Genomic DNA, 15,649 nt, shown 5'->3' with positions numbered 1-15,649 from the left:
GTACTGGAGGACTGGAGGTGGCCTTGGTGGGAATGCAGGGTCTAACTTGGGCTTTATTCAATTTGTAATCCAGTATTTAATTATTTTTGAGTATTTTTAATTATTCTCTGACAACCCTTTTCCATTGTTTGAACATAACCTTTGCACCGTGCCCTAACAATCTTCATTTATACTCAACTTTGACTTAAGAAGTATATATGTTACTTCTGCACAACACCAGGAGAGACTGGATGGATGAAATTTGAATGATATCTGCTCCCCAAGGGTTAAATTACAAGGAAGGATGTCACAAATTAGATTTGTATTCCATGAAACTTAATAAGTAAAGTTAAGGGATGATTTGATTAGGATATTAAGGGGAACTGATAAGGGCGATAGAAATTATTTCCTGGAAAGTCTAGGATTAGGGACACAGTCTAAAAATTAGGAGTAAAGATGGAAGTTAAGAACTGGGGAACCCTCCTCTACAAATTGTAATTGATTCTGAGACAATTATTAATTATAAATCTGAGTAAATTTTTTTTTGTTAACCTAAAGGTATTATAGAATGAAGCAAATGTCGTGTTTGGTCACAGATCAGCCATGATCTCATTGAAAAATAGACAAGCATGGGAGACTAAGTAATTTCCCATGCTTTTGTTTTTATCTTATTACACTCACCACATTACCTGTAACTCAAACAATTTACACACAGAATCAGACCATGTAAAATTTGTTTCTTACTGATTTTCTACAAAGTACAGTGTTTCTTACAGTGATTTTCTACAAATAAGTTCACTGTAGATGTTCTTACTTAATTAGCCATTAGTGACTTGATGGGGTAGAATACCAAACTGGTGAACCTCATAATGAATATATCACATTTAAATATTATTCTAACCTGTACTGCTTTTATGAATCTGCTTAAACACAAGCATAACAGTTGTTTTGAAGAGAAATACCTCAAGAATTCATGCATAAGCCTCACTGATGGGAAGTCCTACCCTCCCATTTGTAGTCATCAATTCCAGGGGAGCAGCTACATGTGAACAATATGGAATTCAGAGGCAATGTGTAAAAATCTGACATTGATACTTGTTGCTATTTATTCAAAGCAGTCACAAAGTGTAACAGCTCAGAATAAAACATATTGTGCACTGTACTTTGCTGCAGAGTTATTTATTTGAATTGGGTTCCGCAAAGACTTTGGACTCCTCCACCAAAGGAGTTAGTTCATCTTTCATTGAAATTCAAAGTTGTTCGTAGACTGGAAAACGGTGGCACAGTGGCGCATCTAGTAGTGCTGCTACGTTACACCGCTCAAGTCCCAGGTTCAATCTTGAACTTGGGTGCTGTCTGCGGGGAGTTTGCATGATTTCCCTCTGACTGTGTGGGTTTCTCTGGGTGCTCTGGTTTTCTCCTACATCCCAAGGATGTGAACGTTGGTAGGTTAATTGGCCAGTGTAAATTTCCCCTAGTGTATAGGCAAGTGGTAGAATCTGTGGGGAGTTGATGGGAATAGGGTGAGAATAATGGGATTAATGGGGAATTAGTGTAAATGGGTAGTTGATGGTTGGCGTGGAATTGGTGGACCAAAGGGCCTGTTTCTGTTCTGTATCTTTGACCAAGACACACCATCACTTATTTTACTTTGACTACTAAATCCTCATTCAACATCACTTAAAATTATTTGGTCATTTTCATGCTTGATCTTTGCAAATTGGCAGGTGTATTTTCTGCATTGCAACAGCAAGTACACCTCATGGTTGCAAAGTGCTTTGAGATATAAAGAATGGATATTCTTTAAAAATGCAAGTTTCTATTTCATCTTTCATTAAGAATTGATCCCAAGAGTATGGAATCTGATATCACAGAAACAAGTCACTCTGGCTAACTCTGCTGACTTTAATGCTTCACATGAAGCCTTATACTTTTCATCTCCAATTCCTTTCTCTGTCATGTACTTATCTAGCTTCCCCATAACTCTGCATGTGCCTGTTAAAGTATGTTATTTTGCTTACCTTTGAGGAAGTTCTTTTCTTCTACTCTTATGTGCACAGGAGGCAGCCATTCTGTCTATTGTGCCAATGAACAATCCATTTAGTCCCACTCCCCTGATTCTTTTCCCAGTCATGCAATTGCATATTTATCTAATTCCTCTTTGGAAGGTACCATTGAGACCACTTTCATTCTCCCTTCAGCTTATGATTTCTAATCAATACCTTGCTGTATATGAATAAAATCTTTGCCTTGGTTCTTTTGACAATTAACTGTGTGTCCTGCAGTTACTGACCATCCTGTGGAAAATTTCTCCTTATTCTTTCAAATCTTACATAATTTTAAACTCTTCTACTAAATCTCCCCTTAACTTTCTTACTCTGACAATATCTTCTGTCCCTTCATGTAATGCAAGCTCTCATTCCTGATATGATTATTGTAAATCTCCAGTCTAGTGGCTTGAAATTCTTTGCTTGTGTGGTACTCTGAATTGGATAGTCTTTCAACTTAGCCAAAAGCAAAATTCTGCAGATGCTGGAAATATGAAAACAAAACAAAGTGCTGGAAATACTCAGCAGGCCAGGCAGCATCTGCTGAGAACAAAACAGAATTAACATTATAGTTGATGACTATCGATCAGAACAGGTAGAAGTTCAAAATAAAATAATTTTTAAAATGCAGATAAAGTGGGGTGGGAGTAGAGAGAACAATGTGGTGTGTAATCAGGTAGAAACTGGGATGAATGACACAAACGATCGTGATGCTGGCTGAAAGAGAGATAAAGGCAGGTCTGGCAGAGCCAAATAGATTAATGAAATCTGAAATATTTCTTTCAATTTCCAAGTTCTGATGAAAGATCATTGATCTGAGTCAATAACTTTTTGTCCCTCCGTAGATGTTGCCCGATCTGTTGAGTATTTCCAGCAATTTCTGCCTTTCAGATGTCTAATTTCTGAAATTGCTGTTAGTACGTGTAGATTTTATTTAGTTAATGTCACCCTATTTCTTCGATTCACTTTCGGTCATCGTGGTAAATTCAACTCTCCATAGTTCTTATGAAGTCAGATGGTTAATCAATTCTTGTCTACTAGGAGATATGACTCCGTTTGTTTAATCAGGTGTCAAGTGAATTATCATAGTGACTTGATTTTCAGTGATACTTGTGTTCTCCATTATAGGTTTAGGAGAGTTGTCAGTTGTGCTCTCATGTCAATTGAGTAATTAGTGTAGAACTTATTTAATTGACACCAATAGTATGTGGCTTATTGGATTTCTGTCCATTTTATAGATTTTACCAGAGTTTACCAAACACCCCCCTCAATAAAAAAGTTTCAGGCAAATTATGAAAAGGCTGCCACTTGCGTAGTGCTGTTTCCCATACTGTGCATTTTTCAACTATATTCATTCACAAAAATTCCATAGAATTACATTGTAGAAACAAGCCGCTTGATCCAATTGGTTCACACTGGCCTTGTTTCACCCAAGCTTATTCATCAGATCCCATCAACATGATCATCTTTCTTTTCTCCCCCATGTACTTATCATTTATTCACCTTAAATGCCTATATGGAGCCAGAAGGGAAAACCAAATCAACAATGCAAGATTTAATAAAGGCAAGGGAAATGTCAAGAACAAAAAATACAGGAGCAATACGAATTTGCATATGTATTCCTTAAACCATATGTATTCCTATTTCTCAACTGGGATTTCCCCCTTCCAAAAGGTATATGTACATATTTGCCACCTACTTGTCAAATCAAGTACCAGTTATTTGAATACATTTATAGCTGGAAGGTTTGATATTGCAGGGTGTAACCATTTTTTGGACAAAATTTGAGCAATTATGCAGGATGTAGGAGTTAAATCAGGTATAGCAGATGTGAAGCAAGGCTAATTTTACCTGACAGAATAATTGGTGTTAAGGAATGTTACCAGCTGCAAGCAAGTTAGAACTGATTACACAATTCAGCAACACATCTTGTGTTGGCTACTTCAGGATCTCATTCCTAGTGAAGCCTAGCATAGTATTATGGGCAGCCCCATGTGGTGCTGGAAGGGAAGATAAAGAGCAGATTTTCTTACTCAAAAAGTGAACCAAATGGGTTTTCTAAACAATCCAGCATAATGGACACCAGTTTTATTCTGGTTTGTTAAATTAGTCATTGAAGATCCCCAACTGCCGTAGTGGGATTGCTGTATGTCCCCAGATACACCATTATCCATTGTTCCTATGCAAAACTTGTGCCCAGAAAAACAATATTACAATTCACAAACAAATTTCCAAGTTGACAGAGGAAGACTCAAAAACTCAAAGGCAAACTTCTTGGAAGAGATTTAATTCCAAGCTTGAAGGTAGACTTCAGAAAAGAGATTTTGCTTAAGCACAGACCAAAAGCCTTGCAAGTATGGCACTAACTGAATATATGGCTGTTTATATCCCACTAAAGTCAGTGTAGGAAATTACAGCACAAGATTACTGCCCCACCCAACTGCAGCTCTTGTGGATTGATCAAATAGGAAAGAAACTCTAGTTACAATGTGGAAGCTGTTATGACATGACAATAGCCAAAAGAATTTATTGCCAGGGAGGTCATTCTAGAACTCCAATTAAAAGGGAAAACTAACTGGAAGTAGTTAATGTTAAATGAGAGTCAAGTATAGCAAGTTAGGAGACACTGGAGTTTCAACACCAGCACAGAGTTGGCAAAAGGTCTAAACACAATAAGGCAATCTGATGTTCAGGTTTTATTCTTCATCTAGTGATAATCAAGGTTGTAAAGTTAATACCCCCACAAATTTGGTCAGTTATTCTCCCCCAGAAAGTACTTGTCAAACAGGTACTCTCCCAGGCCATTCATGGGGGGTTCACAGTCTCTCTGGGTTGATGATGTGATCTCCAAGCTTCTTGATCATCTTCACTTGCTCATCCAAGTAGTTGCTCTTCAGGAAGTCATGGAGCTATCAAAGAAAAATTAATTTCCAAGTGTAGAAAGGTCATATTGACAAGACTGTCATGATCCCAGAACAAAAAGGTAGAAGTGGTTCTGTCTATGCCAGTATCCCTCATGTAATAAGAGATTAGATCTCTGATACCTTTGTGATTTAGTTTCACCTGGATCATACTGTGATAGGAGACTATCTTTAATTCATTCACAGGACATCTGGTATTTGTTGTCCATCCTCATCCTCATTTGTTTCTGAATTGAGAAGGCAGTTAAGAGTCAACGATATTGGTGGGTCTGGAGTGACATATAGGCCAGACCAGGTATTGATGCCAGTTTTGCTTCTCTAAAGGATATTAGTAAATACGATGGGTTTATGATTGTGTGGTGATTTCACAGCTATTGATCTAGGTTTTTATTTTAGCTATAATTAACCAAATTTTAATTATACAACTGCCAAGGTGAGATTCAAACATATCTCAAACACAACACTGGACCCTGACGAGTGAGGGACCTAGGAGTGTAAGTACACAGTTCCCTGAAAGTGGTGTCACAGGTTGACAGGATGGTGAAGAAGGTGTTTGGCATGCTGGCCTTCATCAGTCAGGACATTTGAGTATAGGAGTTGGGACCTTATGTTGTAGTTGAACAAGATGTTGATGAGGTTGTACCTGGAGCTTTGTGTACAGTTTTTATTACCATTATAGAAAAATGTCATTAAGCTGGAAAGAGTGCAAAGAAGATTTACGAGAACGTTGCCAGGACTTGGCCTGAGTTATAGGGAGAGGTTGGGCAGACCAGGACTTCATTCATTGGAGCAAAGGAGACTGAAGGGTGATCTTAGAGGTGTACAAAATAATGAGGGGCATAACTAGGGTGAATGCACACAGACTTTTTCCCAGGGAAAAGAAATCAAAAACTAGAGGGCATAGTTTTAAGGTGAGAGAGGAAAGATTTAAAAGGGACTTGAGGGGCAACTTCTTCATGCAGAAGGTGGCAGATATATGGAACAAGCTGCCAGAGGAAGTGGTTGATGCAGGTACAATAGCATCATTTAAAAGATGCTTGGGTATATGGATGGGAAAGTTTTAGAGGAGTATGGGCCAAACGTGGGCAAATGGGACTAGCTTAGATGGGCATCTTGGTAGGCATGGACAAGTTGGGCCAAAGGGTATGTTTCTGTGCTGTATTACTCTTTGACTTTATGACTGTACCTCAAGATCAGCAATCCAGGTTTCTGCATATATATCTGGTAACTTAACACTGTTATCCTACCCCCCAGTGTGTAAATTAGCAGCTAAAATATATACCCCTTTAAAAGAACAATTAAACAGAAAAGATCCAAGTCATAAGATGCAGACATAGATTTTTTTAAATACACTGATGACTGAAACTAATTCTGTACAATGTCAGATGGACCATTTCAGGCCATCAATTCTATGCCAGCTCACAGAACGATTCTAGTCCTTTACTGATTTTCACTGTAAGCTACGCATTTCCCACTTTCCCAACCATTCCTGTCAACTCCCCCCCATCCCCCCCCCCCATGTAATACCACTCACCTACACACTGGTGGTAAATTAATGGCCAATTAACCTACCAACTGCACATCTTTGGGAACTACACAGTTACAGTGAGAATATACAAACTCCATAGGCAGCATCAGAAGTCAGGATTGAATCCAAGTCACTGGAGTTATGAGAGAGCATCTCCATTAGCTGTGCCATTTCTATATTGTACCACACATTGCAAAATTCTCTGCTCAACACTGAAGTTAAAATAAAAGGTTACCCACATGTAATGGCAGATTAGAGTTGATGTTCTGGTGTGAAACAAACCTCCAGGTATTTTCAGACCACTCTGAAAGGGTGTATTTCATTGAGGGAATACCAGAGACCCTTGTGTGGTTGTTTAAGTAGATTTTGGTCATCTAGGTGTGAGGTGAATCAGATTGCTGATCTGTGCTTACATTTATGTGTTGAAGCATACTCGCATTTAGCCATTCCATCCTAAACCTGCTGTGTTCTTCTCTTAGCTAAAAAAAAGTTGGGTGACTAGAGTTGGGATTGTTCTCCTTGGCATATTGAGCATTTTTACTCTTAAAGAAAAGGGAGCTTCACGTGTGTCTTTAGCTTCTGCATCCCATGCAGGTTTTTGGTAGAGGGTAAAGAGGAATTGTTGTTAACTGGCAAAAAAACACACCAGACAAATTTTAAAGTGGAGAGTTTGTGCAGCTCCAGCACACTCTGGTTAATATTCCTCTCCATCTGCAGAACTCTCCACGTTGCCTGCTTAGTGTTTTCAACATTTCCTGCTTTTGTTTCATGTTTTGAGCTCCTGTGGTTTATTTCTGATAATCATCTCATTTCTCTGCCAATGGGTGTCAGGAGAAGTGGAGAGCATTAACCATTTCTGGGTCTACATTTTGATTTGACTTTATTTTCACAAGTTATATTTTACAGATTATAATTGGAGGGTTAACTTAAAAAAATGATTATCTGAATCTAACCTTGCATGCATTGAGATCTGGAACTGTAGTGGGAGGGTTGAAAAAATCTATGCCACTACAACCAGAATGAAGTCTGTCATGGAGACTTATAGCACAGGAACAGGCCCTTCTGCCCACAATGTCCATTCTAACCACCTAGCACCCATTTACACTAATCTTTCATTAATCCCATTTTATTCTTCCTACATTCTCATGAACTCTGAGATTGTACCAGGCTAGTTACCAAAACTGAAGTCCATTAAATGACGGAATCACCAGAAGCAGATGAAATTTGCCCAAAGGCAGAGAGTGATGGTGAATGAGTCTTTCATACTGGAGGTAGTAGGCAGTGGTGCTCTCCAGGAGTTAGCACCACAACCAATTTTTTTTTTGGATATATAACAACTTGTGTGTGAGATAAAAACACCCAAATTTGCTGATGATGCAGAGCTAAGAAGGGCAGTAAGTAGTGAGGACAGCGGTAGATTGTAAGTGACCAAATACACTGAATGGGCAAACTAGTGGAATTTAGTACTGAAGTGATACACTTTGACAGAAGAAACACAAATAAAATATTTATTAAAGGGTACATTTCAAAGGGCACAGTGTACATAAATACTTGAAACTGAAGGTCATGTTGAGAGAGTGGTCAGTGAAGTAAATGGGATCCTGGGATTTATAAATAGAGACAGTAGTTATATTGAAGCAGTACAAAACATCATTTAGGCCTGAAGAAGGCACACTAAAGATTTACTGGAATGATTGATAGGGCTTTCATTTAATATTAGTCTGTAAATGCTAAGGAGCTAGATTATCAAAACCCTGTTGGACAACTCTGAATATTGCACTGTCATCATAGTACAGATTCCCAGGGCAGTGCTGTGAACACGACAGCATGTGAATGAGAGAGAGAAAGAGAGAGCAGGAAAAGGCAAGCTACAAGATAAAGGTCACAACTGCAATTTCTTCAGGAAGGACAATTGGAAAAACAGCTTCATGGGTCTGTTTGGCCATCAAGAACTAGCTAATCTGGCTTCTAACCAACTTCCCTTGTGGGTTAGTCAAAGATGGGGACTCACTGGCTGACTTGAACAAAAGAAACAGCATTGTTACCATCATTACCCTGGAAACTACAGATAATGCCAAGGATTTTGATTCTAATCTTGATCAATTTCTGGTCCCAAGTCCCAGGGGGAGACTTTAATTTTTCAGGATTATTTCTATATTTTTCAGTGTTGTCAGGGCCATCTACAGTCCAAACATTTAAGTGCATACCTGAGGCAAATCAGCACAAGCTGATCATAGTTTGTTCCACTCACTCCACTATGGAAAGTATAGTGAATGTTAATACTGTTCAGGAGTACAATAAAGCTTAAAGCAAAAGCTAATGAAGTTTACAAACATTGTCCAAAATTTGTCAACTGCTTTGTAAAAGGTTCGAGCAAACAAGTAGTCTTGTACTTGACAATTTCATTCATCATCCCATGTACTGGATGTCACAGAGAATTGAAATGGGCAAAGGCACTTGCTCAAAAGCTTATACAAAAGACCAAACCTGTCAATGATCTGTATAGTAAAATATTAAACTCCTGTGCAAAACCTGAAGTATCAGATACTTAATAGCTAGGTGTCTTCTGCATCCACGTACTGACAGGTGAGTTGCTGGTTCTAAGCACTTTTCTAGAAGGATGCAGGTCAGCATTAAGTGCACCAGCCTAGTCAGCCATAAAAGTTCAAGGTTCAGTTCACCAGAAGATTCCTTTGCAACAGTAACTGGACTACCTCATCTGTAATTATTTCTGAAAACCAAGACCAATACCAGCCACATGTTCAGCCGTTTACCTGGGGTAGGAAATAGACAGTGCACAACTCTTCAGAAAGCCAAGAGTTTTGATTAGATTATTTGGTATCCAATACATTTGCCAATCCAAATAATGGATTTCACTGCTTAGACTGGTTTGTCCATGATAGAGCTTTTATTTACATTACAGCAAGATGAACGGATCACAATCAGAGAAGGATACCACTACAAATTTGTTAGCACTTGGTATTCAAGGTCAGGACTACTGTTCTAGAATCTCAATCAATCTTGGGAGATCTTGTCAAACAGGTACTCTCCCAGGCCATTCTCAGGGGCTCCCAGTCTTTTCAGGTTGGTTCTGATCTCCAAGCTTCTTGATCATCTCCACTTGCTCATCCAAGTAGTGGCTCTCCAGGAAGTCACACAGCTGGAAGGAAGGGGAGAATGTAGTTACATCCTGGAGTAGATACAAAGCAACTCAGTGCTTTCACCTAATTTGAATTGGATCATCATGAAGTGATGCATTTGACAGGAATATCCACATCCCCATCAGTTCCTGTCCCATTGGAGCTTCACTCCAGTAGCTGCTTCAATATCTGGTCAGCTAGCCTCAAATCTTCACCAATTCTTGATGAATCCAGAAGAAACAACCTGTGAATGGGATCAAACTGAGCAAGGCCCTACCTACCTTACCAAAAAGCTCAATTAAAGGGTTAGCAATGAGGGTCAGTGTGCTGAGTGGAGAGTTTGTGCAGATCCAGCAGACTCTGGTTCACATCCTTCTCCATCTGCAGAGCTCTCTGCATTGCCTCCAGACCATTGCTCCACTCATCCTGCTCTGGCTTCTGCCAAGGAAAGCAACACCATTCATTTGAAGTGGATTAATTACACAAGTGGAAGAAACAGCCACAAAGACAATCCAAGTGTAGAATACTAGACATGTTGCATCAACTAAAAATAAAGGAATCAATCATCATTTGCTGCAGACAGAACTGGTTGAAATCTTTGACAGAACCCAACAGATTGCTCTGCACTTGTTGAGCCAAACCTTGATGTCTTCCAGCAAGATCTGGCCTCCATGCCGATTCTGGAATGCCAACAGCTTCTCAGCATGCTTCCATTCCTCACGGGACTGCTTCCTGAAGAACTCTGCAAAGTGACGCAGGGCCACATTATCCTGGTCAAAGTAAAAGGACTGTGGAGAGATTTGAAGAGCTTTTAGGTTTTCATTACAACAAATTTACAGCATTGATTAATAAATTAAACTTTCCTATGACTAGTTTCAGCATTGAATAGAAACCCTTCCCTAAAGGAAGCAAAAAATCAGGAAGGGCTCTTGAGAGTCAAGATAGCCCGGAATGAGCTTAAGGGACTTGGGAACACAAGAAGGGGGACATGAGAAGGCCTTGGCAAGTAGGGTTAAGGAAAACCCCAAGGCATTCTACGCAAGGAACAAAACTAGGGTGAGGGTAGGACCGCTCAAGGATGGGAGGGGGTGCGAAATGTGTCTGGAGGTAGGGGAGGTCCTAAATGAATATTTTGCTTCAGTCTTCACCAGGAATTGGACAAATGAGAGGTTAGTGTAATTGTGTTGGAGCACATCAAGGTTAAGAAAGAAGCAGTGTTGGAGCTACTAAAAGGCATTAGGATAGACAAGTCCCTAGGTTCAGACAGGATAAATCCCAGGTTACTATGGGAAGGGAGGGAAAAGATTGCTGGAGCACTAACAATGATCTTCAAGTCCTCCCTGTCCACATTGTTCCATTGTTCAAGGCAAAATGGATAATCCCAGAAATTATAGACCAGCATGTCTTACATCAGTGGTGAGCAAACTATTGGAGAGGATTCTTAGGGACAGGATTTGAGCAATTGGAGAAGCAGTCTTATTAGGGATAGTCAACATGGCTTTGTGAAGGGCAGTTCATGCTTCACAAACCCAGGAGTTTTTTGAGGAAATAAGAAATTGATGAAGGTAGTGCAGTGGATGTGGTATATATGGATGTTAGCAAGGCATTTGACAAAGTTCCCCATGGTAGGCTCATTCAGAAAGTCAGGAGGTATGGGATCCATGGAAAATTGGCTGTGTGGATTCAAAATTGGCTTGCCAAAGGCAGAGGGTGGTTGTAGAAAGGGAGTATTCGACCTAGAGGTTGGTGACTGGTGGTATTCTGCAGGCATCTGTTCTGGGACCCCTGCTCTGATTTTTATAAATGATTTGGATGAGGAAGTGGATTAAGAAGTTGGTAAGTTTGCAGACAAAGGTTGGTGATGTAGTCGTGAAGGTGGTTGTTGTAGGTTGCAGTAGAATTTAGACAGGATGCAGAGCTGGGTGGAGAAGTGACAGATGGAGTTCAATCTGGAGAATTGTGAAGTGATACACTTTGGAGAACAAATCTGAAAGCAGAGTACAGTATATGGTTAATAGCAGGATTCTTAGCAGTATGGAGGAACAGAGGGATCTTGGGATCCAAGTACATAGATCCCTCAGTTACCACACAAGTGGATAGGGTGGTTAAGAAGGCATATGGTGTGCTGGCCTCCATTAGACAGGGGATTGAGTTCAACAGCCAAGAGGTAATGTTGCAGTTCTATAAGACTCTGGTTAGACCACACTTGAAATATTATGTTCAGTTCTGGTCACCACATTATAGGAAGGATGTGGATGCTTTCGAGAGGGTGCAGAGGAGAGTTACAAGGATGCTACTTGGGTTGGAGAGCATGTCTTATAAGGAGAGGTTGAGCAAGTTAGGGCTTTTCTTTGGAGCAACAGAGGATGAGAGGAGACTTAGAGGTATACAAGATTGAGAGGCATAGACAGGGTGGACAGCCAGCATCTTTTCCCCCAGGGAGTGGCAACGGCCAATACGAGAGGTCACCCATTTAAGGTGCATGGAGGAAAGTTCAGGGGAGATGTCAGAGGTAGTTTTTTTTTAAAAAGAGGTGGTGGGTGCCTGGAATGCACTGTGGTGGTGGTAGGGTCAAATACAATAGGGTCATTTAAGAGACTATTAGTTAGACACATGGACAAAAGAAAAATAGAGGGTTATGGGAGGTGAAATAGAGAGGAGGGGGATAAGGTTTATATAGGTCAGCACAACATCATGGGCTGAATGGCCTCATACTGTACTGTTCTGTGTTCTAAATGATCAATAAACAAAAATCCAGCCTTGATGTCATTTCAAATAACATACTGCAGCTGGTTAAATAGCACTCATCTTGCAGCTGAATGTTGGTGGTCAGGAAATGGAGTTTGTTACCTCTCATTGTCAATATTGATGTGACATTTGCTAAAGTGATCTAATTGCTATCAGATACACATGCATTTGGTTTCTTACACAAGACCATTTGATATTCCTTGATTAATGGTAAAATAGGAAAGGGGGCTGCAAAACAGCATTATATTTACATACTGTCAATGAAAAAATATACATAGAAGTTCTAAATGAAAGAAAGATACTTCAGTTTTGATAATGCTGTGTAAACAACTATGCCTTTCAAGATGACCTGAACACTGGGTTCATAGTACTTCACATCCACTGAAGGAAATTTAAAATTGGTTTCAGAGGTCCCATTGAACACAAGACAATTAGAGAACTTTAGTTACAGAAGAAATCAATTAAAAGCAAGCTTCACCCCACTTAATGGACTGCAACTCAACCAAAGATCGGACCATTTACTCAAGAGAATCCTGCAGTATACAGATGTCCCAACAAAGGAAATCATACAAATTATTCATTTAATTCCAACCACAAACAAGGATTAAATATAGGAGGAATAGAGTTCAATGTTAATCTGCTTATTGACACCATCCTCACAGTCCTTGTGATAGTTCTGACACACTTGGGAACCCATTCTCTACAAGAATCCAACTCACAGCTACCAAGGAAGTGCCAGAAAAGTCCTACTTCTTATTCAGTCCTTTGTTCTTGTACTACTGGGCCAGACTACAGTGGTTAAAGGATGACCTCACAATGATGATTGACATTCCCTGATAGCCAATTAGATGTTGCTTGTGAATTCGAGCAGCAACAAACAAAAGTGGAAGATGGACATAACATAAAGGGCAAGGAGGTAGTGAGACTCAGAGCTAATTGGGGCTTTAGAAAAATCCTGGGAGATTGGTTTCTGTGATGTGGCAGCTTTTAGGTTTTCTGACTGGCCTTAGATCTGAAAGTGTTTTTTTTTAATTTAGACCCTAGAATTTACAACTTTAGGTCAAATATTTTAAAAAAAATTGGTCTTTTTCAGACATCCAAGGTTGTAAACTGTCAGAAACTGTGCTGCTGGTACATTCCTTGTTCAAAGCAATCAAGGAGTCTATGTTAATGTTCAAATCAACTGTTGGAGAGAGAAGTGGAAACATCTGCGGGTGATCTGAACTGTTTCGTTCTTCACCTCCAGAGTGCACCTGTCTGATCACTGGTTGTAGGGAGCAGGAATAGTACAAAGCATTGTGGGATGTATCATTCCTTTGGGTTATATTCTATTGAAATGTTGTCTGGTAAAATTTAGTCTGAACCCTGGGAATACTCAGTTCTGGTTGGATGTCAATGATACTGGATAGTTTAACCTGGTTGAAATGATAAAAGCACCTGCACTCTGTCTACTGTGGCCATCTGGATCCGCTGGTTGCCAGCCATTTTAATTCCGCTCCCTATTCCCCCAGCGACATGTCTGTCCTCAGCCTCCTCCACTAGCAAGAGGAGGCGAAATGCAAACTAATTTGTGTAGAGGTTGCGGAGAGTCTGCAGAGAGATATAGATAGGTTAAGTGAGTGGGCAAGGGTCTGGCAGATGGAGTACAATGTTGTTAAATGTGAGGTCATCCACTTTGGAAGAAAAAATAGAAGAACAGATTATTATTTAAATGGCGAAAGATTGCAGCATGCTGTTGTGCGGAGGGACTTGCTAGTGCTGGTGCATGAATCGCAAAAGGTTGGTTTGCAAGTGCAACAGGCTATCAAGGATGTTGGCCTTCATTGCTAGAGGAATTGAAGTTAAGAGCAGGGAGGGTATGCTGCAACTGTACAGGGTACTGGTGAAGCCACACCTGGAGTACTGTATGCTGTTCTGGTCTCCTTACTTGAGGAAAGATATACTGGCTTTGGAGGCAGTGCAGAGGAAGTTCACCAGGTTGATTCCGGAGATGAGGGGGGTTAGTCTATGAGGAGAGATTGACTCGCGTGGGACTGTACTTGCTGAAATTCAGAAGAATGAGAGGAAATCTTATAGAAACATAAAATTATGAAAGGGATTGATCAGACAGAGGCAGGAAAGTTGTTTCCACTGGTAGGTGAGACTAGAACAAGGGAACATAGCCTCAAGATTCAGGGGAATTGATTTCGGACAGAGATGAGGAGAAACTGCTTTTCCTGGAGAGTAGTGAATCTGTGGAATTCCCTGCCCAGGGAAGCAGTAGAGGCTACCTCGTTAAATATATTTGAGACACAGTTAGATAGATTTTAGCATAGTAGGGGAATTAAGGGTTATGGGGAAAAGTTAGGTAGGTGGATCTGAGTCCACGGCCAGATCAGCCATGATCTTATTGAATGGCGGAGCAGGCTCAACAGGCCAGATAGCCTACTCCTGCTTCTATTTCTTATGTTCTTATGTAGAGGAACATCACCTCATATTTTGCCAAGGCAATCCACAACCCAGTGGCATGAACATTGGATTCTCTAACTTCCGGTGAACTGTTCCCAGTCCTTTTTCTCTCTCCTCCTGGTCTACCCAGCCTCAATCACCCTGTCACTTTTCCCTCCTCCACACTCCCCAGCTGCCCATCCTCCCATTGATTCCCCCCCCCACCCCCCCCACGATTCCATGCTCAACCTTCCTCTCCTGTCAGATTTCATTATTTTCAGCTCTTTGTCACTTCCACCTATCATCTCCCAGCTTCTGGCACTATTCCCACTCTCCCCTCCCCTATCTGCCTATCACCCCTCCTTACCTGGATCCAACTATCACCTACTAGCTCTTGCTCCACCCCCTCCCTCCACCTTTTTATACTTGCTATCTTGCTTTTTTCTTTCAGTCCAATTTGACCTGAAACATCGGCTGTCTATTTCACTCTCTAGGAAGGGTTGCCAAGGAGATGGGTGGGGATGGACAACTCATGTGGTAATGGAAAGGGTATTGAAATGGCATGAAACTGGCAGCTCAAGATGGCTATTGCAGACAAAGCACAAATACTTTACAAATCGTTCCCCTAGTCTGCATTTTGGTCTTGTCAATGTAGAGGAGGCCACATTAGGAGCACTGAATGCAGTGGGGTTGGAGAAGGTGCATGCAAATCTTTGCCTCACTTGGAAGGGCCGTTTAGGTCCGCGAATAGTGGCGAGAATGGAGGTGCAAGAGCAAGTGTTGCACCTCTTGCAGTTGCAGCAGAGAGTGTCAGGTCAGGGAGGGGTGGGCAAGGATGAGCGGACCAAGGAGTCTCAG

The 15,649-nt window shown here is 40.6% G+C and overlaps 1 pseudogene; it reads right to left on the bottom strand.

The window, feature by feature from the left end:
* Positions 1-9,491: 9,491 nt before the first annotated feature.
* On the bottom strand, positions 9,492-13,061 carry LOC127585449 (ferritin heavy chain, oocyte isoform-like; annotated as a pseudogene).
* Positions 13,062-15,649: the final 2,588 nt, after the last annotated feature.

This window comes from Pristis pectinata, chromosome 33 (genome assembly GCF_009764475.1).
Source record: "Pristis pectinata isolate sPriPec2 chromosome 33, sPriPec2.1.pri, whole genome shotgun sequence".
NCBI lineage: Eukaryota > Metazoa > Chordata > Chondrichthyes > Rhinopristiformes > Pristidae > Pristis > Pristis pectinata.
The sequence above is the reverse complement of the archived record's forward strand: the minus strand, read 5'-3'. Positions and strand labels throughout refer to the sequence as shown.